The sequence below is a fragment of the Somniosus microcephalus genome, chromosome 10 (assembly GCF_052327205.1).
Source record: "Somniosus microcephalus isolate GS21.2 chromosome 10, FLI_Smic_1.0, whole genome shotgun sequence".
NCBI lineage: Eukaryota > Metazoa > Chordata > Chondrichthyes > Squaliformes > Somniosidae > Somniosus > Somniosus microcephalus.
In genome coordinates this window covers 15,254,756-15,280,201 of record NC_140996.1, presented here as the reverse complement: position 1 = coordinate 15,280,201, position 25,446 = coordinate 15,254,756, and positions in this window count along the sequence as shown.

The window sequence follows — 25,446 nt, the reverse complement described above, 5'->3', positions numbered from 1 at the left end:
CAAGTTAAGGGAGAGAGTGCTCAATGAGCTTCATGAAGGTCATCTGGGAGGGGTAAAAATGAAAAGCCTAGCCAGGGCTTATGTGTGGTGGCTGGGAATCGATAAACAAATCGAGGACCTGACCAAGAGCTGCTCAGGATGCCAGAAAGTCCAAAATGCACCACCACAGGCCCCTCTACACCCATGGGAGTGGCCCTCATCTCCATGGCAACGGGTGCATATTGATTTTGCTGGTCCATTCATGGACTCAATGTTTTTAATAGCCGTGGATGCGCACTCGAAATGGCCTGAGGTCATCAAAATGTCCTCCACCACCACGGAGAAAACTATTGCAGTCCTGCGGACCATTTTTGCCAGGAATGGCTTGCCAGAACAGGTTTGCTCCGACAACGGACCACAGTTTGTGTCCGAAGAGTTCCGGAGGTTCTTGAAAAAGAATGGGGTAAGGCATTACACATCCGCCCCGTATCATCCAGCCACAAATGGATTGGCTGAGAGGTTCGTACAAACCTTTAAGAAGGCAATAAAGGCTATGTACAATGACAACATTCTGCTGCAGCACAAGGTGGACAATTTCCTTTTCGCCTACCGGAATGCGACACATGCAGTCACCAACCAGGCCCCAGCCATGATGTTTTTTAACCGAAGGTTATGATCTCGCCTGGATTTGCTCAGACCAAACGTACGAAGAGATGTTGAGAGTAAGCAATTCCAGCACATCCATGAGAAGCCAACAAGGAGCTTCAATGTAGGGCAACCAGTCTTGGCCCGCGACTAACGAACAGAAAAATGGCAGCCAGGAACGATATGCACACGGCAGGGCCCACTAATGTACACAGTGGACGTTGGGGAGAGCATCGTGAGACGCCATGCTGACCAGATCCTAGAGTCACAGGAACAAGTCAACCCCATGCCTCACCCATACGTACCTGGTGATGAACCTGACGTACAGGTAGCATCTACCCCAGAAACAGTAGCATCGGAAGCTGATGAACCAACCGACAACAGGGGGCCAGAATCGCCTCCGCACCAAGAGCAAGACACTCGGGAAAGGCGCTATCAAGAAAGGATCAGGAAGCCTCCCCAAAGACTGAATTTATAAATAGACTATTTTCAGCTAATGTTGCATGTTAAAAGTGTTAATTGTAATTAGTTTGATATTTAATTGTTAAATGAGTGTTATGGTACTGTTAATCTAAAAGGGGAGGAATTGTAACGTATATACCTGTAAGGGGAGAACTACTTTTTACAGCTCCTGTATACTGTAGTACCGGCAGTGACCACACCTGTATATAAACCCTGAGTTGTGATATGTAAAGTTAGTTCTAGAGTAGCCCTCATTCAGTAAACACCTGTTGAATCGTTCCCTGCAGTCCTTTGTCTGATTATTGAAGGACACAACATTAAGATACACGGATCTAACAACCACGAGTCTCGTTTTGTCTATATCACTACTGAAATAAGTCTGGCGGTCAGAACCAGGAAGGGAAGCGATTCGAAACCGCACGGGGCCTGGAGCAGCTCAGATACGCCTGACTGGCCAGACAATAACCCCAAAACCAAATACCCCTCCCTTTCTACAAGAGAGAGAACCAAGAGAGAGAACTGAGAGAGAGAGCCAAGAGAGAGAGAGAGAGAGAAACATAGAAAGATAGAAGATAGGAGCAGGAGTAGGCCATTCAGCCCCTCGAGCCTGCTCTGCCATTTAATGAGATCATGGCTGAACATCCAAATTCAGTACCCGGTCCCTGCTTTCTCCCCATACCCCTTGATCCCTTTAGCCTCAAGAAATATATCCAACTCCTTCTTGAATATATTTAATGAATTGGCCTCTACTGCCTTCTGTGGTAGAGAATTCCACAGGTTCACCACTCTCTGGGTGAAGAAATTCCTCCTCATCTCTGTCCTAAATGGCTTACCCCTTATCCTTAGACTGTGACCCCTGGTTCTGGACTCCCCGGAGATCGGGAACATCCTTCCTGCATCAAGTCTGTCTAGCCCTGTTAGAATTTTATAAGTTAAGAGTGACATAAGTTTTATAAGAGAGAGTGACAGTGAAAGTCCAGGAATCAATCGCAAATACCAAATCACTCAAGAACATTTTATTTCATGATAAAAAACAGAAAATTGCTGGGGGAAAAACTCAGCAGGCCAGGGCAGCATCTGTGGAGAGAGAAACAGAGTTAACGTTTCAGGTCGATGACCTTTCGTACAGATGCTGCCTGACCTGCTGTGTATTTCCCAGCATTTTCTGTTTTTATTTCAGGTTTCCAGCAGCCGCAGTATATTGCTTTTGTAATATTTTATTTATTACGGCCTGAGTGAAATGAATGTTATTGTTATTTGCACCTTCCCCTTCTCCTTGGCAGTAACTATCAAAAATAAACCTGAGCATTAGTCATTGGCCAAACCCTTCAATCCTTTCCCTTCTTTCCCTTTCCCCTCCCTCTCCCCTTCTCCATCTCATTCTACTTCTTTTTCCATTTCCTTCCATCTCTTCACTCTTCACTCCTCCCACTTGATAGGAGTCAAGAATAGGAGTATCTTTGGAATTACAAAATGTGTGCCAAAAACAAGACAGCAGGAAGTATAGTTTTGTAGACAGGAGGTGTGTGGAGATGTAAGATTGTTAATATTATAAGTTATAAAGTGTCAACCGTGGCTCAGTGGGGAGCACACATGCCTTTGAGGTCAATGAGAAATGAGAAAACAATAGAGCAGGATAGAGATGGCTAAATAATAACCAGATTGTGACAGGAAGGGACAGATGTTTAAAAATAAGAGTGCAACAGAAAATGGGGCCAAAACAAGGAGAAATGGTAAAAAGACAAAGTTAAAAGCTCTATATCTGAATGCACGCAGCATTCGTAACAAGATAGATGAGTTGACGGCACAAATAGATACAAATGGGTATGATCTGATCGCCATTACAGAGACGTGTTTGCAAGGTGACCAGGGCTGGGAACTGAATATTCCAGGGTATTTGACAATTCGGAAGGATAGACAGAAAGGAAAGGGAGGTGGGGTGGCTTTGTTGGTAAAGGATGGGATCAGTGCAGTGGTGACAAGTGATGTTGGCCCAGAAGATCAAGATGTGGAATCGGTTTGGGTGGAAATAAAAAATAATAAGGGGAAAAAGTCAGTGGTGGGTGTAGTCTACAGGCCCCCGAACAGTAGCAATACTGTTGGACAGAGTATAAATCAACAAATAATGGACGCCTGTAAAAAAGTTACGATAATAATCATGGGTGATTTTAATCTCCATATTGAGTGGATATATTTCTTAAGGCTAAAGGGATCAAGGGATATGGGTATGGGGAGAAAGCAGGGACAGGGTACTGAATTTGGATGATCAGCCATGATCTCATTGAATGGCGGAGCAGGCTCGAGGGGCCGAATGGCCTACTCCTGCTCTTATCTTCTATGTTTCTATGTTTCTATCAAATTGGCCATGGTACTTGAGGAGGTGTTCATAGAATGTATCCGGGATGGTTTCCTGGAACAGTATGTAATGGAACCAACCAGGGAGCAGGCTATCTTGGATCTGGTACTGTGTAATGAGACAGAATTAATAAATGATCTCATAGTAAAGGATCCTCGAGGAAAGAGTGATCATAACATGGTTGAATTTCAAATTCAGTTGGAGGGTGAGAAGGTTGTACCTCAAAGTAGTGTCCTGATCTTAAGCAAAGGCAAGTACAATGGCATGAGGGCAGAACTGGCTAAAGTCGACTGGAAAAATAAATTAAAAGGTAAGACAGTTGAAATGCTGTGGCAGACATTTAAGGAGATATTTTATAACTCTCAACAAAAATATATTCCAGTGAGAAAGAAAGATTTTAAGAGAAGGAAGCACTATCCGTGGCTAACTAAATAGGTAAAGGATGGTATCAAATTGAAAACAAAGGCATACAATGTTGCCAAGATTGGTGGGAGGCCAGAGAATTGGGAAATTTTTAAAAACCAGCAAAGGATGACTAAAAAAATAATAGAGAGAGAAGATGAATTACGAGAGTAAACTGGCAAGAAATACTAAAACAGAAAGTAAGAGTTTCTACAGGTATATAAAAAGGAAGAGAGTAGCTAAAGTAAACATTGGTCCCTTAGAGGATGAGACTGGGGAATTAATAATGGGGAACAGGGAAATGGCAGAGACTCTGAACAAATATTTTGTGTGAGGGTGCTGGTCAGTTCCTTCAGTAACCCCTAGATGGCACTTTCACTGGTTGGTTTCCCTTTGCTAAATTGTTACTTGTTTACTTAACTGCCTTTTATCTGGTTTATTGGTTTCACCTGTTTTTGCTTGTATTTAAGTTCTGTGGTTTCTTCCCTCTGGGCTCAGTCCTGACAAGGGAGTTAGTCTTGACTAGGTGCTCAGTCTTGACTAGGTGCTCAGTCTCAACAAGCCTGTTGCCTATCTGGTAGCTTGCCTTGACAAGCCGGTTGCCTTAGTGGTTGCTTGTCTTGAGCTCCTATGTCTATAACTGTTTATCTGTGTTATGTTTTGCTTGTATTTAAGTTCTGCGGTTCTTCCCTTTGTTCTCGGTCTTGACAAGGTGCTGACAAGTTGCTCAGTCTTGATAAGGTACTCAGTTTGGACAAGCTGGTTGCCCTGTGGTAGCTTGTCTTGAGCTCAGTCTTGACAAGCTGGTTGCCTCACGGTAGCTTGTCTTGAGTTCCTATCTTGACAAGACGGTTGCCCTGGGGTAGCTTGTCTTGAGCTCAGTCTTGACAAGTCAGTTGCCTCATGGTAGCTTGTCTTGAGTTCCTATCTTGACTAGCCATTTGCCTATGTGGTAGTTTGTCTTGAGCTCCTATTTTTTGTAACTGTTTACCTGTGTGATTCTAGTAAAGTACTGTTATTTAAGACTGCATATCTGCTTCTCGCCTCGTCTGTCTGCACTTGGGTCCAGAACCAGCCTCGCCCGGACAGCACAGCCCCGTGTCAACACGGCCCCATGACAGCCACCCTGACAGTAGGGCTGAGCCAGTATGGACCCAGCAGCGATGGAGGAATTTCATTCTATTCTCGTCCGTTAAGGTGCTTTCCTCGCCCTTCTTGCGTCCCTTCGGAATATAATCCATTGAGCGTGCTAACTGTGGAAAACGATGGCTCCGTCGCTTACAAAGATTATGATCATATGATCGCCACGACATGTACCTGCCGCTAATGGATGAGGAGAATGCTTTTGTCTTGAGATTTCTGAACATCTGCAGTTCGTGATCAGTCGGAATGGGAAATACCATTGCTTGAAAAGCCAAGAAAATTCGCTATGTGTACTAATACAGACTTTTTCATTTTTGACTTCTAGTTCTAAATGCCCATGAGGGTGTGTGGCTGGCTACTGTTGTACACATGTGACTGTGACTTCGGATTTATCAAGTTTGAGCCTTTTAAGTCTTTTCCCCCCTTGGGTATCCATACTACTATAATATAGAAGTGTGGATAATTTAAGCATATGCTCTATTTTCATTTAAATGATTATCCTGTGCCTTATGTCTTTATAATGAAACAAGGGCCATTTTATAATTGTCTGTTTCTGGTTATGTGCTTTATGGTTTGTCTTGAGCAATGTTTTGCTGCTTGTTTGCTCTCATGTTGCTGGTTACCCAAATTGCAGGAGGTGTATTGGCCATTTCACCACTGCTCTTGGGCAGCAAGCTTTCTGGGTTTTTTGTTTTTATTTTTGTTTTGCTAAATGTGCTCTTGGAAGTTCTGTCTTGAGTAATTGATCTCGTGTTTTTTTTTTAATGTTTGAAGCTAAGTGTTTTAAGGTAGAGGCAGTGACTGTGCTAAATGACGCTTTTTTTTGGCTGTACAGGCATGGAGCTTTGTACACCAGGACCACGAGTACTGCCTTATTAGTCCTTTGGTTCCTGCTTCCAGACTTCTCCCCCCGCCCCCCCGCATGATTGAAGGTCAGCAAGCCTACACGGTCCGTCGCCTCCTTGATAGTCGCCGGGTTAGGAGGAATATTCTATACCTGGTCGACTGGGAGGGTTATGGTCCTGAAGAGCATTCCTGGGTTTCGGCCCGGGACATTTTGGATCCTGAACTCATCAGGGATTTTTGCCGTCGCCACCCTGATCGTCCAGGAGGTACTTCAGGAGCCGTTCCTAGGGGAGGGGGTCCTGTGAGGGTGCAGGTCAGTCCCTTCAGTAACCCCTAGATGGCACCTTCACTGGTTGGTTTCCCTTTGCTAAATTGTTACTTGTTTACTTAACTGCCTTTTATCTGGTTTATTGGTTTCACCTGTTTTTGCTTGTATTTAAGTTCTGTGGTTTCTTCCCTCTGGGCTCAGTCCTGACAAGGGAGTTAGTCTTGACAAGGTGCTCTGTCTTGACTAGGTGCTCTGTCTTGACTAGGTGCTCAGTCTCGACAAGCCTGTTGCCTATGTGGTAGCTTGCCTTGACAAGCTGGTTGCCTTAGTGGTTGCTTGTCTTGAGCTCCTATGTCTATAACTGTTTATTTGTGTTATGTTTTGCTTGTATTTAAGTTCTGCGGTTCTTCCCTTTGTTCTCGGTCTTGACAAGGTGCTGTCAAGTTGCTCAGTCTTGATAAGGTGCTCAGTTTGGACAAACTGGTTGCCCTGTGGTAGCTTGTCTTGAGCTCAGTCTTGACAAGCCGGTTGCCTCACGGTAGCTTGTCTTGAGTTCCTATCTTGACAAGCTGGTTGCCCTGGGGTAGCTTGTCTTGAGCTCAGTCTTGACAAGCCGGTTGCCTCACAGTAGCTTGTCTTGAGTTCCTATCTTAACTAGCCATTTGCCTATGTGGTAGCTTGTCTTGAGCTCCTATGTGTTGTAACTGTTTACCTGTGTGATTCTAGTAAAGTACTGTTATTTAAGACTGCATATCTGCTTCTCGCCTCGTCTGTCTGCACTTTGGTCCAGAACCAGCCTCGCCTGGACAGCACGGCCCCGTCTCTACACGGCCCCGTGACAGCCACCCTGGCAATTTTGTATCTGTCTTCACAGTAGAAGACACTATCAGCATCCCAATAATGGATAATTAAGGGGCCACAGGGAGAGAGGAACTAAAGACAATCACTATGGAAAAAGCACTTGGTTAAATAATGGGACTAAAAGAGGACAAGTCCCCTGGACCAGATGGCCTGCATCCCATGGTCTTGAAAGATGTGACTGCAGAGATAGTGGGTGCATTGGTTGCAATATAACAAAATTCCCTGGATTTTGGAGAGGTCCCAGCGGATTGGAAAACCGCAAATGTAGCACCCCTATTTAAGAATCATAGGCCTAGAAATTGGGTATAGCCCCGCTTGAGGCGTTAGAACTGACGCTGCGCAAAGTTTATAGCCAGACGAAACTTATCGCTGCCTGGCGAGATATTGGGTTGCATCGCCCCCAAAGGGGATTGAGGCGCTAACTCAGACGTTGCACGGGGCTCCTAAGGCGCAAAAGTTCAGGCGCTACCCAATATCGTCACGGACGGGTGCAGCGCAGGTGATCTCAATTACCAGAAACCACGAGACTTCCAGGCGCTGGCCGGCTCTTAAAGGGGTGGGTCAGTCAGCCTGAGCTGCTACACTCAACACCCTGTAGGCCTCAGAATCGGCGCTCGCCCTTCTCTGGCGCAACAAGCTTGGTGAGGATGGAGAAGGTGAGACAGAGAGCAGAGTGCTTCAGCACTGAGGCCCTGGACCACTTGGTGTCTGCAGTTGAGCGCCGTCGAGATGTTCTGTATCCTGACAATGGCAAGAGGCCGAATCAAAAGGCTTACCGGCGATCTTGGAGGGAGGTTTCTCAGAGGGTCAACTCCAACAGCTTGGCGACCAGGACCCCTGTTCAGTGCAGGAAGAAATTCAACGACCTCACTCGTGTCGTTAGGGTGAGTGTTGGTTATGCAAACTTCTGATTCCCTCCATCTGCACCTAACTTCGAGGACCCTGTTGCCATGATGCCCCAATGGCCATCTGTCAGCAAGCACCCATGGCCCTTTCTGGGCACACACATGGACATTTCTCTCAAGGCATCATGTAAGGGCCCTTGCACCATGGGGGGGGCATGAGATGATCTCTCAAGGCATCATGTAAGGGCTGTTACACCATGGGGGGCATGAGATGATCTCTCAAGGCATCGTGTAAGGGCTGTTGCACCATGGGGGGCACGAGATGATCTCTCAAGGCATCATGTTACAGAACTTCCCCTTCTTTCCCCTGCAGTCCAAGCTGGCGACGATGCGGAGGGAGTAGCGTCGAACCGGTGGTGGACCTCCACAAGTCGTCACTCTAACGGATCTCGAGGAGAGAGTGCACCAGATTCTTGGAGGACATCTGTCTGGTCCTGTTACCTCTGCAGCTGCCGACCCCATTTCCGACAGCGAGGGTAAGGCTCTCTCCTTTTTCAGCTGTTTCCTTCCACTTGGTCCCCCCGCCAGCATGCTTCCTCAGTGTGCAGCCATGTCAGAGCCTTGCCGCAATCTGCCATGCCTTTCTGCCAACCTGTCCTTTTGCTAAAGCCACTCTTCCACCTCCCTGCTTTCAGATGATGCATCACCAACTGGGGATCGACGCCCTGAAGCTGCCAGTGCCAGTGCCTCCGGAGTTGAGGATCAGGAGGAAGCCGGCCCATCCGCTCCAATCTCAGAGGAGCATGCACATGTACAGACTGGGGATAGTAGTTCCCTGGGGGGGAGTGGGGGCGCTCTGATGATCAGGCAGTTGCCGGACCAAGCGGCATGCAGCAACGCAAGGGGGGTAGGCAAGTTCGGCCACCGTCTCCCCGGAGGGCAAGGCAGGTAGTGATGACTGCTGCACAGAGTGCAGAGGAGGTGCGTCGCCTGGCTGAAATGAGCACCCAGGCCCGGCTCAGGCACACTGAGCTGATGGCTGCAGTGGGGAGGTGTGGTGATTATTCTTTATGTTTAGTAAGAAGTATTGTGATTGGTTGTTTGTTTCCTGCCTTGGGATATATGCTGTAATCTCATTGGTAGTTGATGTCATGTGATTTGTGGTGGCCATCTTAAATTCAGTTCTTTCCAGCTTTGGTTGGGACTGGGTGTGGAAAGATGTGCTACAGGATTTTAAAGTTAATAAAGCCTAGATTAGAAAGGCAAATCTATTCTTTATTTCAATTTATTAACTTTATGTCAGAATGGAGCGATATCTTCAACCAGAACGATTCAATGCTGACCCTAATTCTGCTGGAGTGGATGATAAATGGAAACACTGGTATTGTACATTTAAAAACTTTTTGGGCGTGTTGGATCAAGAGTCTCTAAATAAGCTGAATATGCTGATCAACTACATTGCTCCGGATGTGTATAAGTATATTTTGGACTGTAAAACTTACGAAGTGGCTATTTCTACATTGGAAAAGATTTTTGTTAAACCAAAGAATGAGGTATTTGCACGTCACCTTCTATCTGCCCGTAGGCAGCAGGTGGGAGAATCTTTGGATACTTATTTACAAGTACTTCGGTGCCTTAGTGTTAACTGTAATTATAAGGCCGTGACGGCTGAAGGATATAAGGAAGAATCGGTACGGGATGCTTTTATTAATGGATTACTGTCTAGATCAATTCGTCAGCGGTTGTTAGAAAATAAGACTTTGGATCTTAAGAGTGCTTTTGAGCAAGCTTCTACATTGGATGTGGCTCAGAGAAGTTCGGATTCTTATGCTCTTTTTAATCGGCCTGCGACTGTGGTTTCGGCAGTTCCAGATGAAAAGGAATTATGTGGACTTAATAGGAGTGGTTTACTGGATTCTGAAACAGTTTCTACTTCGGCGGCTGTTGCCTCTAGGATTCAGAAGTGTTATTTTTGTGGGAACGTCCGGCACCCTCGTCTGAAGTGTCCTGCTCGGGAGGCTGTGTGTAGTAAATGCGGCAAGAGAGGTCATTACGCATGTGTGTGTAAATCATCAGGTTCAATTACCTCCTCTGTGACTATTCAGCCTTTAGATAGGGTGTTTATTGCATCAATTTCTGCTGCATTTGCTCATGGCCTAAACAAAGCTATAGTTACGGCCCAAGTTAATGGGTTGGAAGTGAAGGCCCTTATAGATACGGGCAGTACCGAGAGTTTTATAAGTCCTCAGTTTGCGAAGGAGAAGCATTTGAAAATTTCACCTGTTACGTATCAGGTGTGTATGGCTCAGACGACTCTCACTTCACAAGTAGCTGGTTGTTGCCTTGTGAAATTGATTCCTCTAGGTAATACGTATACTGATATACGCCTATCTGTTTTGCCTAATCTCTGTGCGGATATTTTGATTGGTCATGATGTGCTTCAGTTACACGAGTCTCTCAGTTTTTCATTTGGAGGGACTAAGCCACCTTTATCTATTTGTGGATTTACCTCTTTATCCATTTCTCCATTATCACTTTTTTCCAATTTGATGCCGGATTGTAAGCCAATTGCTACCAAGTCAAGAAGGTATAGCAGTCAGGATAGAGAATTTATTAATTCTGAAGTTCAACGTCTCTTATTGGAAGGAATCATTGAACCTAGTTGTTTGCCTTGGCGAGCACAGGTAGTTGTCACGACTAACGAGAGACATAAGAAACGAATGGTGATAGACTATTCCCAAACTATTAATAGGTATACTCAATTAGATGCATACCCCTTGCCTAAGATTGATGAGCTTATCAACAAAGTATCTCAGTATAAGGTTTTTAGCACTATTGATTTAAAGAGTGCTTATCATCAGATTCCTATTGTTAAGAAGGATCAACCATATACAGCCTTGGAGGCTGGCGGAAAGCTGTATCAGTTTTGCCGAATACCATTTGGTGTTACTAATGGTGTTGCTTGTTTTCAACGGGCAATGGATGCTTTTATAAGTGATAACTCTCTCTCTGACACCTTTTCATACTTAGATGACATCACAGTGTGTGGCAAATCAAGGGTGGAGCATGATTCTAATTTTAAAAGATTCCTTCAAGCTGCGGAAAAAGTTGGTTTAACTTTTAATAAAGAGAAGTGTATCTTTTCGACCACTGAGGTAAATCTATTGGGGTATATTATCTCGGGAAACAAGATTAAACCAGATCCAGAACGTCTGCGACCATTGATTGATTTACCTTGTCCTACTAATTCTAAGGCTTTGCAACGAGTTGTTGGACTGTTTTCTTATTATTCTAATTGGATTGCAAATTTTTCACAGAAGATCCGGCCTCTTATTCGGGTTACGACATATCCTCTATCATGGGAGGCCAGGACGTGTTTTGATAATTTTAAAAAGGATATCCTTGGAGCAGTTGTGCATTCTATTGATGAGCAGGTTCCTTTTGTGATTGAGACGGACGCTTCTGATTTTGCAATTGGGGCTACTCTGAACCAAAATGGAAGACCTGTGGCCTTTTTCTCACGTACCTTGAACAATAGTGAAAAAAGGCATTCTTCAATAGAGAAAGAGGCATATGCAATAGTAGAAGCACTGCGTAAATGGAGACATTATTTATCGGGGCAACATTTTACGTTGGTAACTGATCAAAAGTCTGTGTCCTTTATGTTTGATGTCAAACATTTTGGAAAGATTAAGAATGATAAAATAATGAGGTGGAGGATTGAGTTGGCATGTTACCATTTTGATATAGTTCATCGTCCAGGGAAGGATAATGTTGCTGCTGATGCGCTGTCGAGGGCTTATTGTTCTGTGATTCACGGAGATACGCTTATTAATCTTCACAATGCCTTATGCCATCCTGGGGTTACGAGGATGATACACTTCATACGCAGTAAGAATTTGCCCTTTTCAGTTGAAGACGTCAAGCGGATGACTTCATCATGTTCTATCTGTGCTCGGTGTAAACCGAATTTCTTTAAGCCTCAACGAGCTCATCTTATAAAGGCTAATTCTCCTTTTGAACGTTTGAGCGTCGATTTTAAGGGGCCTCTTCCTTCAACTACTCAAAATCGACATATATTTACTGTTGTGGATGAGTTTTCAAGGTTCCCTTTTGCTTTTCCTTGCGCAGATGTATCAGCTGCTACAGTTATCAAATGTCTGACTCAACTTTTTGTCATCTTTGGGATGCCTGCGTATATCCATTCGGATCAGGGAAGTTCTTTTATGTCTTCCCAGTTGAAGGAATACCTTCAGAGTCGGGGAATTTCTGCTAGTAGAACTACCCCGTATAATCCCCAGGGTAATGGACAGTGCGAACGATACAATGGGGTGATCTGGAAGGCAGTTATGTTGGCTTTGACATCCCGGAACCTTAAGAATACACAGTGGGAAATGGTACTGCCTGATGCCCTGCATTCCATTAGATCATTGCTTTCAACGGCTACTAATGTGACCCCCCATGAAAGGCTCTTTAACTATCCGCGGAGATCTACTACGGGATATTCGGTACCTTCATGGCTTATTATGCAGGGACTTGTGCTGCTTCGATGCCATGTTAGATTGTCAAAATATGATCCTTTAGTGGAGGAGGTGGAGCTGTTGGAGGCAAATTCCCAATATGCTCATATTCGATTCCAAGATGGGAAAGAAAGTACCGTTTCAATTAAAGACTTGGCTCCTTGTGGTGGCCAGCCCTCTTCTGAGGATATTAACAATAGTCATGATTCAGGTAATGTGGATGCTGTTACAGATACTACGAATATTTCCAATCCGATTGCAGATAATTATACTTCTATTAGTCAGCCCTCGATGGATGTTTATGACCGTCCCAGTTTACCTTCTGATGGGATTTCTAATCCGGAAACCGTTGAAAATCGGGATATGGATAGCCTTCCTGCAGAATATACTTCTATGTCTCCTGGTGTGGGAGGGCAAGGAATTTCACCAAGGTTAAGAAGGTCGACACGAACAAGATATCCGGTCAACCGATTGAAAATGGACTTTTAAATTGATAGTAATGTTTTAAAATTGTTGAAATATTATATTATATTGTTTTAGTTGAGAGATACTTAATACTTATGTGCAATGTTACTATTTGTTGTTGTTCACTTAGTATTGTGTCATGTTGAATAGTTTTATTCTTGTCTGTGCATAGTTTTAGTTGTAAATAATTAATTATAAATTGTAAAGGTTATTTAGGTTGGAGTATATTTTAAAAGGAGGGGTGAATGTGGTGATTATTCTTTATGTTTAGTAAGAAGTATTGTGATTGGTTGTTTGTTTCCTGCCTTGGGATATATGCTGTAATCTCATTGGTAGTTGATGTCATGTGATTTGTGGTGGCCATCTTAAATTCAGTTCTTTCCAGCTTTGGTTGGGACTGGGTGTGGAAAGATGTGCTACAGGATTTTAAAGTTAATAAAGCCTAGATTAGAAAGGCAAATCTATTCTTTATTTCAGGAGGATGCCTCAGTCAATAGATTCACTGGCAAAGAGTGTGTTGGACTTCGGGGCAACAATGGAGAGGACTCTCCAGGGCTTTGGGGCAACAATGGACAGGACTCTCCAGGGCTTTGGGGCAACAATGGACAGGACTCTCCAGGGCTTCGGGGCAACAATGGAGAGGTCTGTCGAGGGCTTTGCACTAACAATGGAGAGGACTGTCCAGGGCTTCAAGGCCGCTATGGAAAGGACTGTTCAGGGCTTCGGACAATCCCTGGAAAGGTCTGTCCAGGGCTTGTCCGAGGCAATGGAGCGGTCAGCACCGGCCTTGTCCGAAGCAATGGAAAGAACTGTCCAGGGCTTCTCCGAAGCACTGGCACCTGGCTCACAGGTCCTCACTGCTGCCACGCAGTCACTTGCCGGCCTCGTCCACACCCAGATTGAGGCAACGCGAACTCTCACTGCAGCCACCCTATCTGCCTCAGCCAGGATCACCCCGGGCCCTTCCAGTACCACACGAGGCCAGGAATCAGTGGAGCAGTCGCTTGTGGCGGTGGAGCCGAGCCGGTCCCCTCCGAGAGCCAGTGTGTCGTCTGACCATGGTGCAGGTGTCCTCTCTCGGCAGGTGACCATTGCTCATGCCACCGCTGGAACGTCTGCAGTCCAGCTGCCACCACCTGCAGTTCACACTGCTTCCAGCCATGGCCAGATCAAGCATCCTGCCTCTGCACCCTCCAAGCCCAGAGGTCGTCCAGGCCGTCCATCAGGGGCTTCTGCGCTTCCAGACAGTCAGCAGGCATCCCCCAGCCTTCACCCCACCACTGGGGTTCAATTACGTAAGAGCATCAGGGAGGGAAGGGGCCGAGTGCGAAAGAGAAGTCGTTCTCCATCAAGGGGCCAGCAGTAGAGGGAGGTCCTGAGATGTTTGTTTGGCCAAACTCAAGGAGACCCTCACCTGTTGGAATTGTTGGGAAAAGTTTGTTCAGTTTGGCGGCTTTGCCGAAGAGTTTATTGTTATTTTGTTTGTTATGGTTTCTGTTGACATGACGTTGTTTTGCTGTAAGGAAAGACTTTTGTGACAATAAAGAGAAGTTTAAATGTGCTAAGGTGTACGTGAATAATTACAGTGATGCTGGCCTTCAGATGCTTTCTAACATCCAAAGTGCGCAGCAATTAAGGCACTCATCATTCCGCCAGAGAGGCCTCGAGACGACTCCTCATGAGCCAGTGACGGATGTCCCTTCCACTTCCTCCTCCTGCTCCTCCTCCTCCTCGTCCGCTTGCTCCTCCTCCTCCTCCTCCTCCACCTGCTTCTCCAGGGTCAGAGGGAAGGTGATGAATTGACGCCTTCTCCTATAAAGGGCAGCTGTAACTTGCCGGATGCAGCAGTGGACTGCAGCCTGAGAGATAATCGCGATGTCCCCAATGGCTCACTGAAAGGATCCGTTGCCATAAAAATTGAGGCCAACAGTCAGTTTAGCGGCCACCGACAGAGAGGTCATGCACCGTTGACGCGGCTGCAGATCCTCAGTAAGCAGGTGGCACAGCTCAGTAACAACGTCCATCCCGATTCGGAGCCTTCGCACACACTGCTCCTCCGACATGTCAAGGTATGACCCCTAAAGACCCTCGCAGCATACCCTCGGATTGGGCAACCTCCATTGCCCCTCCTCCTTCTGGCCAATCCCGGCCCTCTCTCCCGCCGTCTTTCTGCCCCTTCATAGTGTTCGGCCAGGAGCCCGTCGCCCTCCAAAGCATCTCCCATTCCGATGCCAGTTGGTCAGAAGGTTGTTAGGTCTAGTGCTCCAACTGCTCCGGACAGGTTTGAGGGTCCCAATTACTCTAATGCTAAAATCCAAAAACTCTGCTCCACAGTAGCTCCCCAAATCTCTCCACCAACGATCGCAATGAACAGGCCAAGTGGCTGAAGCTTCTATACTAGAGCTGTCCCCTTTAAATAGCGCCCCCCGACTCCGAGAAGGGCCTGCTAACGCTCCCTCAAACTGTCACTAATAGCGCTAGGCGTTAAGGCTCCGGGCGTCACCCAATATCCGCTCAGGTGCCCCTAAAAGGCATTGCACGATGAAATGACGTCATTATGTGCTTGCGCTCGCGGGCGCGCGCAAACACTTAGCGCAGGCGTTAAATGTATAGTCAATATGGGAGCTGTCGCTATCTTCATTGCGCCCGCCCCAACATTAGGCAACGCCCCAATTCTCGGTCTCTTAAGGCGCTAACCGCTGGCGCAAACAACCCAATTTCTAGGCCATAGAATCATAGGAAGTTACAGCAGGGAAGGAGGCCATTTTGGCCCATCATATCCGCGCCGGCCAACAAAGAGCTATCCAGCCTCATCCCACTTCCCAGCTCTTGGTCCGTAGCCCTGCAGGTTAGACCATCCCAAGTGCACATCCAAGTACTTTTTAAATGTGGTTAGGGTTCCTGCCTCTACCACCCTTTCAGGCAGTGAGTTCCAGACCCCCACAACCCTCTGGGTGAAGAAATTTCCCCTCAAATCCCCTCTGAACCTTCCACCAATTACTTTAAATCTGTGCCCCCTAGTTTTTGACCCCTCTGCTAAGGGAAATAGGTCCTTTCTATCCACTTTATCTATGCCCCACATAATTTTATACACCTCAATAAAGTCTCCCCTCAGCCTCCTCTGTTCCAAGGAAAACAGACCCAGCCTATCCAGTCTTTCCTCATAGCTCAGATTCTCTACTCCCGGCAACATCCTTGTAAATCTCCTCTGTACCCTCTCTAGTGCAATCACATCTTTCCTGTAATGTGGTGACCAGAACTGCAGGCAGTACTCTAGCTGAGGCCTAACTAGTGTTTTATACAGTTGCAGCATAACCCCCCCTTAAGAAAGGAGGGAGACAGAAAGCAGGAAACTATAGACCAGTTAGCCTAACATCTGGAAAATGCTGGAGTCCTTCATTAAGGAAGCAGTAGCAGGGCATTTAGAAAATCATAATGCAGTCAAGCAGAGTCAGCATGGTTTTATGAAAGGGAAATCATGTTTAACAAACTTGCTGGAGTTCTTTGAAGATGTAACGAGCAGGGTGGACAAAAGTGAACCAGTAGATGTGGTGTATTTGGATTTCCAGAAGGCATTCGATAAGGTGCCACATAAAAGGTTACTGCATAAGATAAGCGCTCACGGAGTTGGGGGTAATATATTAGCATGGATAGATAATTGGCTAACTAACAGAAAGCAGAGAGTCGGGATAAATGGGTAATTTTCCGGTTGGCAAACGGTAACTAGTGGGGTGCCACAGGGATCGGTGCTGGGGCCTCAACTATTTACAATCTACATTAATGACTTGGATGAAGGGACCGACTGTAATGTAGCCAAGTTTGCGGATGATACAAAGATGGGTGGGAAAGCAAGTTGTGTAGAGGACTCAAAGAATCTGCAAAGGGATATAGACAGGCTAAGTGAATGGGCAAACATTTGGCAGATGGAGTATAATGTGGGAAAGTGCGAGGTTATCCACTTTGGCAGGAAAAATAAAAAATAAAACCATTATTTAAATGGAAAGAGATTACAAAATGCTACAGTTCAGAGGGACCTGGGGGTCCTTGTGCATGAAACACAAAAAGTTAGCATGCAGGTACAGGCAAGTAATCAAAAAGGCAAATGGAATGTTGGCCTTTATTGCAAGGGGGTTGGAGTATAAAAGCAGGGAAGTCCTGCTACAACTGTACAGGGCGTTGGTGAGACCACACCTGGAGTACTGCGTACAGTTTTGGTCTCCTTATTTAAGGAAGGATATACTTGCATTGGAGGCAGTTCAGAGAAGGTTCACTAGGTTAATTCCAGAGATGAGGGGGTTGACTTATGAAGAAAGGTTGAGCAGGTTGGGCCTATACTTATTCGAATTTAGAAGAATGAGAGGTGATTTTATTGAAACATATAAGATACTGAGGGGGCTCGACAAGGTAGATGCAGAGAGGATGTTTTCCTTCGTGGGGAAATCTAGAACTCGGGGGCATAGTTTCAGAATAAAGGGTCGCCCTTTTAGAACTGAGATGAGGAGGAATTTCTTCTCTCAGAGTGTCGGAAATCTGTGGAATTCTCTGCCCCAGAGAGCCGTGGAGGCTGGGTCATTAAATACATTTAAGGTGGAGATAGACAGATTTTTGCAAGATAAGGGAGTGAAGGGTTATGGGAAGCGGGCGGGGTAGTGGCTTTGAGCCCAAGATCAGCCATGATCTTATTGAATGGCGGAGCAGGCTCGAGGGGCCAAGTGGCCTATTCCTGCTCCTACTTCTTATGTTCTTATGTGCTTATGTCAGAAGGTGGTGGGTTCAAGTCCCACTCCATGGGAGCTCAGCACAAAATCCAGACTGACCCTCCAGTGCAGTATTGAGGGAGCGCTACACTGTCAGAGGTGCCGTCTTTCAGATGAGACGTTAAATCGAGGCCCCGTCTGCTCTCTCAGGTGGATGTAAATGATCCCATGGCACTATTTTGAAGAAGAGCAGGGGAGTTCTCCCTGGCGTATTGGCCAATATTTATCTCTCAACCAACACCTAAAAGATTATCTGGTCATTGTATCATTGCTGTTTGTGGAAGCTTGTTGTGAACAAATTGACTGCAGCATTTCCTACATTACAACAGTGACTACACTTCATTAGTGAAGCGCTTTCGGATGTCATGAGGTTGTGAAAGGCGCTGTATAAATGTAAGTCTTTCTTTAAAGTCAATCCCCCATGGCATAGGAGTCAAAACTAAGTGTAGTCTTCAGGTGAAGTGGAGTTAGAGGATGGGGGATGGTTAGACCAGGATACGCAGATGTAATTTAATCCCCATTTTAAAATTATGCATGCTGTCCTTAATTTTAGAATTTCCACCATAAGTTCCTATATCCACATTTATAGTGGAAAATTCAGATGTAAACTTGTCACACTGTAATTACACCCTCTCACCGGTGGTGGCACTGCAGCGCCTCCACTGGCAGGGAAGCGTAATCACAGTGTGACATGTTTACATAGACACTTCCCATTATAACTATGTACAATATTGGAATTTGAAATAGGAAAAGTGCCTTAAGTAAATGTTTGCCAGTGTGATGTTTTTGTCATTGTGGGGAGATGTGCAGAATAGTATGTACAAAGGAGGGTGGGTGTTAGTAGAATGACCTCCAAATAGCAACATGGAGGAGAGCTCAATGTCAGCAAAGAACAGAGTTGAATTTATGGCCAAACAGGGACAGTGCTGACAAAACTCATTTGGCAGCGGGCTCGGATCTTAGTCAGCTAAAAGTCATCCTTACCAGCTGTGCGCACAGCTGTCTGGCAGCTGGCACAACTCATATATGGTATGATGTTCAACAGCAGATTCTGAAGGAAAAACATATAAAACAGTCCATTCTACAAGGGTTTTCAGGAGAACCACATGCGACCTTAAGACAAGACGGAGAAGGAGAGGAACATTCATTCTCCCGAGAACAAAGGACTTGATCCACTTTTTGTCTTGAGTTGTACTCGCTAGAAACAGATTGCATGAGAAGCTATTTCTTTCTTTCTGGTTAAAAACTGTTGTGTCGGTTTGTCAGAGTCAATTCTTTAAAGTTAGAAAATAACTACAGTGTCTCGCTTGATCTTTGGTCTTTTGTATTCTGCGCAAGAGAGGGGAGAAATCCTACAGGAAAGCATCACAGGCTGTCCCCTGGTTAGCAGGTATTACAGTGAAGAATCTCCTTTCTGTGGTCTGAAACCATCTGCACACTTAGGGAATGGTATCCTTTCTTTTCACATAGTGATTTAGGTTGGTGTGTGAAGTTCTGATGGCCATATGAGTGCGATATGTAAGACCCAGGACTTTTGGGAAACCTGCCCGCAGTAAACTTTCTGCGGATAGTTTCTGTTGTGTAGGGTTGCGGAAAGGTGAGGAGTGGTGGGATGGCATGGAAAGACAGCAGACTCTCCAGCTGCTGTCTCCTTTCTCGCTGGCAAATGCTTGTGTTACACAGCTAAGCATCGTAGACTGGCTTATCTGGCAGATGTCCTCCAGTGGCTTGGCGTGACCCTGTGGTATAAAAGCTTAATGACATTCTAAGGAGACGCATTAGAAGTGGTGACAGCAGTAGCATGTATCTGTATAATACCTCTCGCATAGAAAAACAGCCAAAGGCACTTCATATGTGGGCGTGAAAGAGGCTGTCAAAGGAAGAGATGGATCTGGAGAGATGGAATGGCTTAAAGCGGAAAGAGTGGTCCTCACAGTTGATGTTTTCTCTATATCATTGTGTAGCAGATGCCATAGCTGGATCACTGCCCTTGCAGTGAAGTGTAGAGTGATACACCCAGGTGGGACTGGCACGGTCTATAGACACGGATCCTGGGTATTGATGGGAGTGAACTTCCACCTGACGTGTTATAGAATCATAGGATCGTAGAAATTTACAGCAGAGAAGGAGGCCATTCGGCCCATCGTGTCTGTGCCAGCCAAGAGAGAGCTCTCCAGCCTGATCTCACTTTCCAGCTCTTGGTCCGTAGCCCTGTAGGTTACGGCACTTCAAGTGCATGTCCAAGTACTTTTTAAATGCGATGAGGGTTTCTGCCTCCACTACCCTTTCAGGCAGTGAGTTCCAGAACACCACCACCCTCTGGGTAAAAAATGTTTGCCTCAACTCCCCTCTAATCCTTCTACCAATTACTTTAAATCTATGCCCCCTGGTTATTGACCTCTCTGCTGAGGGAACTATATCCTTCCTATCCACTCTATCTAGGCCCCTCATAATTTTATACACCCCATAATGTCATTGAACCTGAAGATGTTGTGCTTCATTAAAAGGTCCTCCTCATCCAATTCATACAGTGCTATGGGACCAGAAAAAGGATTGCCATTCTTTAACCTTTTCTTAGCTGCAGCTAATTATGCTGCAGAAATATAATTCTGCAAAAGATGTTCAATGCAGACAGTAAGAAATGCTCCCAGCCATAAAACTGGACCCAGTACATGAAGAATGGTTGCTTGGCTAAGGGATCAAAGAGAGGATTTTGATATCCTAGGGTGCACAGTAGCATTGTGGTTATGTTACTAGACTAATAATCCAGAGGCCTCGACTAATGATCTAGAGTCATGAGTTTAAATCCTACCACGGGTAGCTGGGGAATTTAAATTCAGTTAATTAAATAAATCTGGAATTAAAAAGGCAGTATTAGTAATGGTGACCTGGAAAACGAGTGGATTGTCATAAAAACCCAGCTAGTTCACTAATGTCCGTTAGAGAATGAATGTACCTGGCCTGGCCTGTATGTGACTCCAGACCAACAGTAATGTGGTTGACTCTTAACTGAGCCTCTGAAATGGCCCAGCAAGCTGCTACGTTCACCTCACAGACTGCAGTGGTTCAAGAAGACAGCTCACCACCACCTTCTCCAGGGCAATAAATGCTGGCTTTGCCAGCGACGCCCACGTCCCAGGAATGAATAATAAAAAAAGAAATCCTTAGAACTATACTCTGGCATCAATCGCTGCTTTTTGGGAAAGAATGGAACAAAAAATACCCCTGCAAAAGCAACGTGTGAAATCTTTTACCATCTTTAAAACAGTGTGAAGCAAAACAAGACAGTTAGTGGTTTTAATTCATAGGTATCACATCTTTCACAATTTCTGTCAAATATTCAGCAAGTTTTTAATAATCTGCTGTAATGGTATAAAAAACTTATACCTTATAGGAGCTATCATATTGTAACCTTTTACTGTACTGGTAGGCATTAATGTAGTCCGCTCATTTACAATTGAATCATTGAAATGCCATTTCCCGAAAACCTTCCTGTTAATTTACTGCTGGTAGTAATTTAAGTCATCCAAATAGGCAATTCCTTGAAATTATATCAATTGAATCTCTTAACAATGAAAAATAGTCACTTAGCCTTTGCATGTGAGCTTAGCTTGCAATAATTGAAAGGAAACAATCATAGCCCAGAATTTTTTAATCACATTTGGCAAAAGGCACCACCACAACGCCGACGCTATGCCATAGTTATGCCGAACCACTCTGTAAAGTCCGCGCCTCAATAATACACGGACTTCGGGAGAACAGTTTAATAGGTACTTTACTGAACAAGAGGCAGCTTGAAACTGAAACTACAGAAGCCTGCTAGGGCCTTTTATACAGGGGTGGTCACTGCCGGTACTGCAGTCTAAGACCAGTTATTCCCTTAAAGGTACATACACAACAATTACTCCCCTTTTAGATAAACAGTACATAGCATTCATTTAACAACTAAATAATAACTAATTACAATTACAATTTTCTCAGTAATATATACATCAACTGAAATAGTCATTTATAAGTTCAGTCTTTGAGGAGGCTTCCTGATCCGGACTGGAGGCGCCTTTCTCGAGTATCCTGTTCTGGCGGTGGAGTCAATTCTGGCTCATTGTCATTGGTTGGTTCGTCAGCTTCCAATAACCCTGCTTCTGAGGTAGACGCAATCTGTACTTCGGGCTCATTACCAGGTGCACATGCTTGTGGTACAGGTTTGGCTTGTTCCTGTGACTCTAGAATCTGGTCAGCATGGCATCTCACGACGCTCTCTCCAACGTCCACTGTGTATATTAGTGGTCCCTGCTGTGTGCATATCGTGCCTGGCTGCCATTTTTCTGTTCGGTAGTCGCGGGCCAAGACTGGTTGCCCTATCCTGAAGCTCCTGGTTGGCTTCTCATTTATGTGCTGGAACTGCTTATCCTCAACATCTCATCTTATGTTTGGTTTGAGCAAATCCAAGCGACATCTTAGTCTCCGGTTGAAAAACAGTACGGCTGGAGTTTGGTTGGTTACTGCATATGTCGCATTCCGGTAAGCAAACAGGAAGTTACCCACCTTGTGTTGCAGTGGTATGTTGTCATTATACATTGCCTTTATGGCCTTTTTAAAGGTCTGAACAAACCTCTCAGCCAATCCATTTGTGGCTGGATGATATGGGGCAGATGTGTAATGTTTCACCCCATTATTCTTCAAGAATCTCCGGAAATCCTCAGACACAAACTGTGGGCCATTGTCGGAACAGATCTGTTCTGGCAACCCATTCCTGGCGAAGATGGTCCTTAGGACTGCAATAGTTTTCTCCGTGGTGGTGGAGGACATTTTAATGACCTCTGGCCATTTCGAATGGGCGTCCACAGCGATTAGAAACATTGAGTCCATAAATGGACCAGCGAAATCAATGTGTACCCGTTGCCATGGAGATGAGGGCCACTCCCATGGATGTAGCGGGGCCTGTGGTGGAGCGTTTTGGACCTTCTGGCATCCTGTGCATCTCTTGGTCATAGCCTCGATTTCTTTATCGATTCCCAGCCACCACACAAACGCCCTTGCTAGGCTCTTCATTTTTACCCCTCCCAGATGACCCTCGTGAAGCTCATTGAGTACTCTATCTCTCAACTTGGGTGGAATTACCACTCGGGATCCACACATCAAGGTTCCCCGGCACACTGACAGCTGTTCCCTCCTTGGTGAGAATGCTGGCAACAGTGAGTCGCCATATGCTGGCCATCCCTTCACCGTCAAATCATAGACCCGAGAGAGTGTCGGGTCATTTCGGGTTTCCTTCTCAATACCTGCGTTTGTAACAGGCAAACATTCGACTATGGTCGCATGGAATATCTCCACAGGGTCCACTGCAGGTGCTTCTTCCGCCGTAGGCAACGGTAGGCACGACAGCCCATCAGCGTTTCCATGTTGTTTCGTACCTTTGTACTCTATGTCATACTGATGTGCCCCTAGAAACAGTGAACATCTTTGCAGCCGTTGCGCCGTCATCACCGGAACGCCCTTCTTTGGGTTAAAAATTGAGACCGGGGTTGATGATCAGTCAGTAGGGTGAATTTCTGCCCGTGCAGATAGTGATTGAACTTCTTCACCCCCCACACCAGGCTGAGGGCCTCCCTGTCAATCTGTGTGTAGTTACGCTCGGCTGAGGTTAGCGAGCGCGATGCAAAGGCTATTGGCCTCTCTGAACCGTCACGGAATTTGTGTGACAGCACCGCTCCAATGCCGTAAGGTGACGCATCACATGCCAACCGAATCGGTAGCGTTGGGTTGTAGTGGGCCAATACTTCTTTTGAAGTGATTTGGCATTTACATTCCTGAAAGGCACGCTTACACTCATCACTCCATTTCCATGTTACACCAGTTTGAAGGAGGGCGTTCAGTGGGTGCAGAATTGTAGATAAATTCGGCAAGAACTTATGGTAGTAGTTCACCAACCCGAGGAACGACCTCAGTTGTGACACATTTTCTGGTGCTGGAGCCTTGACTACAGCCTTAATCTTGTCCGGCGACTTATGCAACCCTTCCTCATCAATCATGTGGCCACAATACGAGATTTGTCTCCTGAAGAACTCGCATTTGGGACGGTTGGCTCGTAGCCCATATTCCTGCAATCTCGTGAGCACCTGTTCCAGGTTGGCAAGGTGTTCATTGTCATTTTTGCCCGTAACCAGGATGTCGTCCAAATAACACTGGGTCCCCGGGATCCCTTGCAGGACTTGTTCCATTGCCCTCTGCCACATAGCCGGGGCCGATGCTACCCCAAATACCAGTCGATTGTACTGGTAAAGGCCTTTGTGAGTATTTATCGTGAGGTATTTCCTAGATGCTTCTTCCACCTCCATTTGTCGATACGCTTGAGCCAGGTCAATCTTTGTAAAACGTTTCCCTCCAGATAGTGAGGCGAAAATATCTTCTATCCGCGGAAGCGGATACTGTACTGTTTGCAGGACTGGGTTCACAGTCACCTTGAAGTCCTCACAGATGCGAACCTTCCTTGGCTCCCCAGGCGTGCTGCTCAATGCTTTCTTCATTACCAGAACGATGGGTGTGGCCCACTCGCTCCAGTCCACCTTAGACAGCACCCCCGAACGCTCCAGACTCTCCAGTTCAGCTTCCACAGCTGGGCGTATCGCGTATGGCACCGGTCTGGTCTTGAAAAATTTTGGGGTTGCGTTATCCTCAATCTTTATGGTTGCCTTTACTCCTTTTAGAGTCCCAAGTCCTTGTTGGAACACCTCTTCCGCGTCAGATAGAATTTGTGACAGACGCCCAGGTGCGACATCATCATCTTTTTTGTCAGTCACAGTTAGTGCCAGAATGGAATGCCAATCCAATTGTAGTCTTCGGATCCATTCACGTCCCAATAATGGTGGTCCTCCATCTCGTAGTATATACATGTATAGTTTCTGTGTTTCCTTTCTGTTATATTCAACTGGCACCCTTATTTTTCCTCTGGGGTAGACCTTTTGCCCCATGTATGTCTTCAATACAATGGACGTGTCCTTTAAGGATATGTGTGAGAATAGCCGCTCATAGTCTCGTCGATTCATGCCTGTTAGGGCTGATCCTGTGTCCAATTCCATCTTCACTGGGGACCCTGCTATCATGAGGGTGACCCAAATGGTTCGGTGATCTTCTTTTGCGATCATGTTGTGTAACTTTAAACAACTTAGTCGCCTGCTCCTGGAGTCCTTATCACTCTCCTGATCTTCTGAACTACTATCTGTCAGTTTCTTTACTTTCCTGTACTGTTCCTTAGTAGTTCTTGTCGTGTTGGTCTTCTTTCCCGACCTGCAGACTCTTGCTATATGTCCCATTTTCCCGCATTGCCTGCATATTTTGTCTTTAAACCAGCAGTCCTTCTGCTCATGGGTTGTTCTGCCACAGCGATAGCACTTTTCGGCTCCATACGCCATTTCGTTAGCGCTGTATTCTTGTGGTTTCTGTTGTATTTCCGCAGCTCCCTGTGCTGCTGCTTCGTAGGATACTGCCACGCTGAAAGCCTGTTCTAGCGTCAGGCCCTTTTTTGAAAGTAGTCGTTTCTGGGTTCCTTCACTCTGGAGCCCGCAGACAAACTTATCCCGTAAGGTGTCTGCCAGTCCTGCTCCGAACTGGCAGTGCTTCGATAACTTGCGTAGTTCCATAAGATAGTCAGCATTGCTCTCATCTTTGTGCTCGTTTCTTTTATGGAACTTGAATCTTTCTGCTATCAGCAATGGTGTAGGGCTTAGGTGTTCCTGTAAGATATGAACAATCTCCTCAAAACTTTTCTCCATTGGTTTAGCTGGGGTAATTAAATTCCGCAATAGGCCGTACGTACTCGCACCCATCTGATTTAATAATACCGACGCCCTCTTTCCATCAGCCACCTCATTTGCCTTGCAGTACACTTCAATTCTTT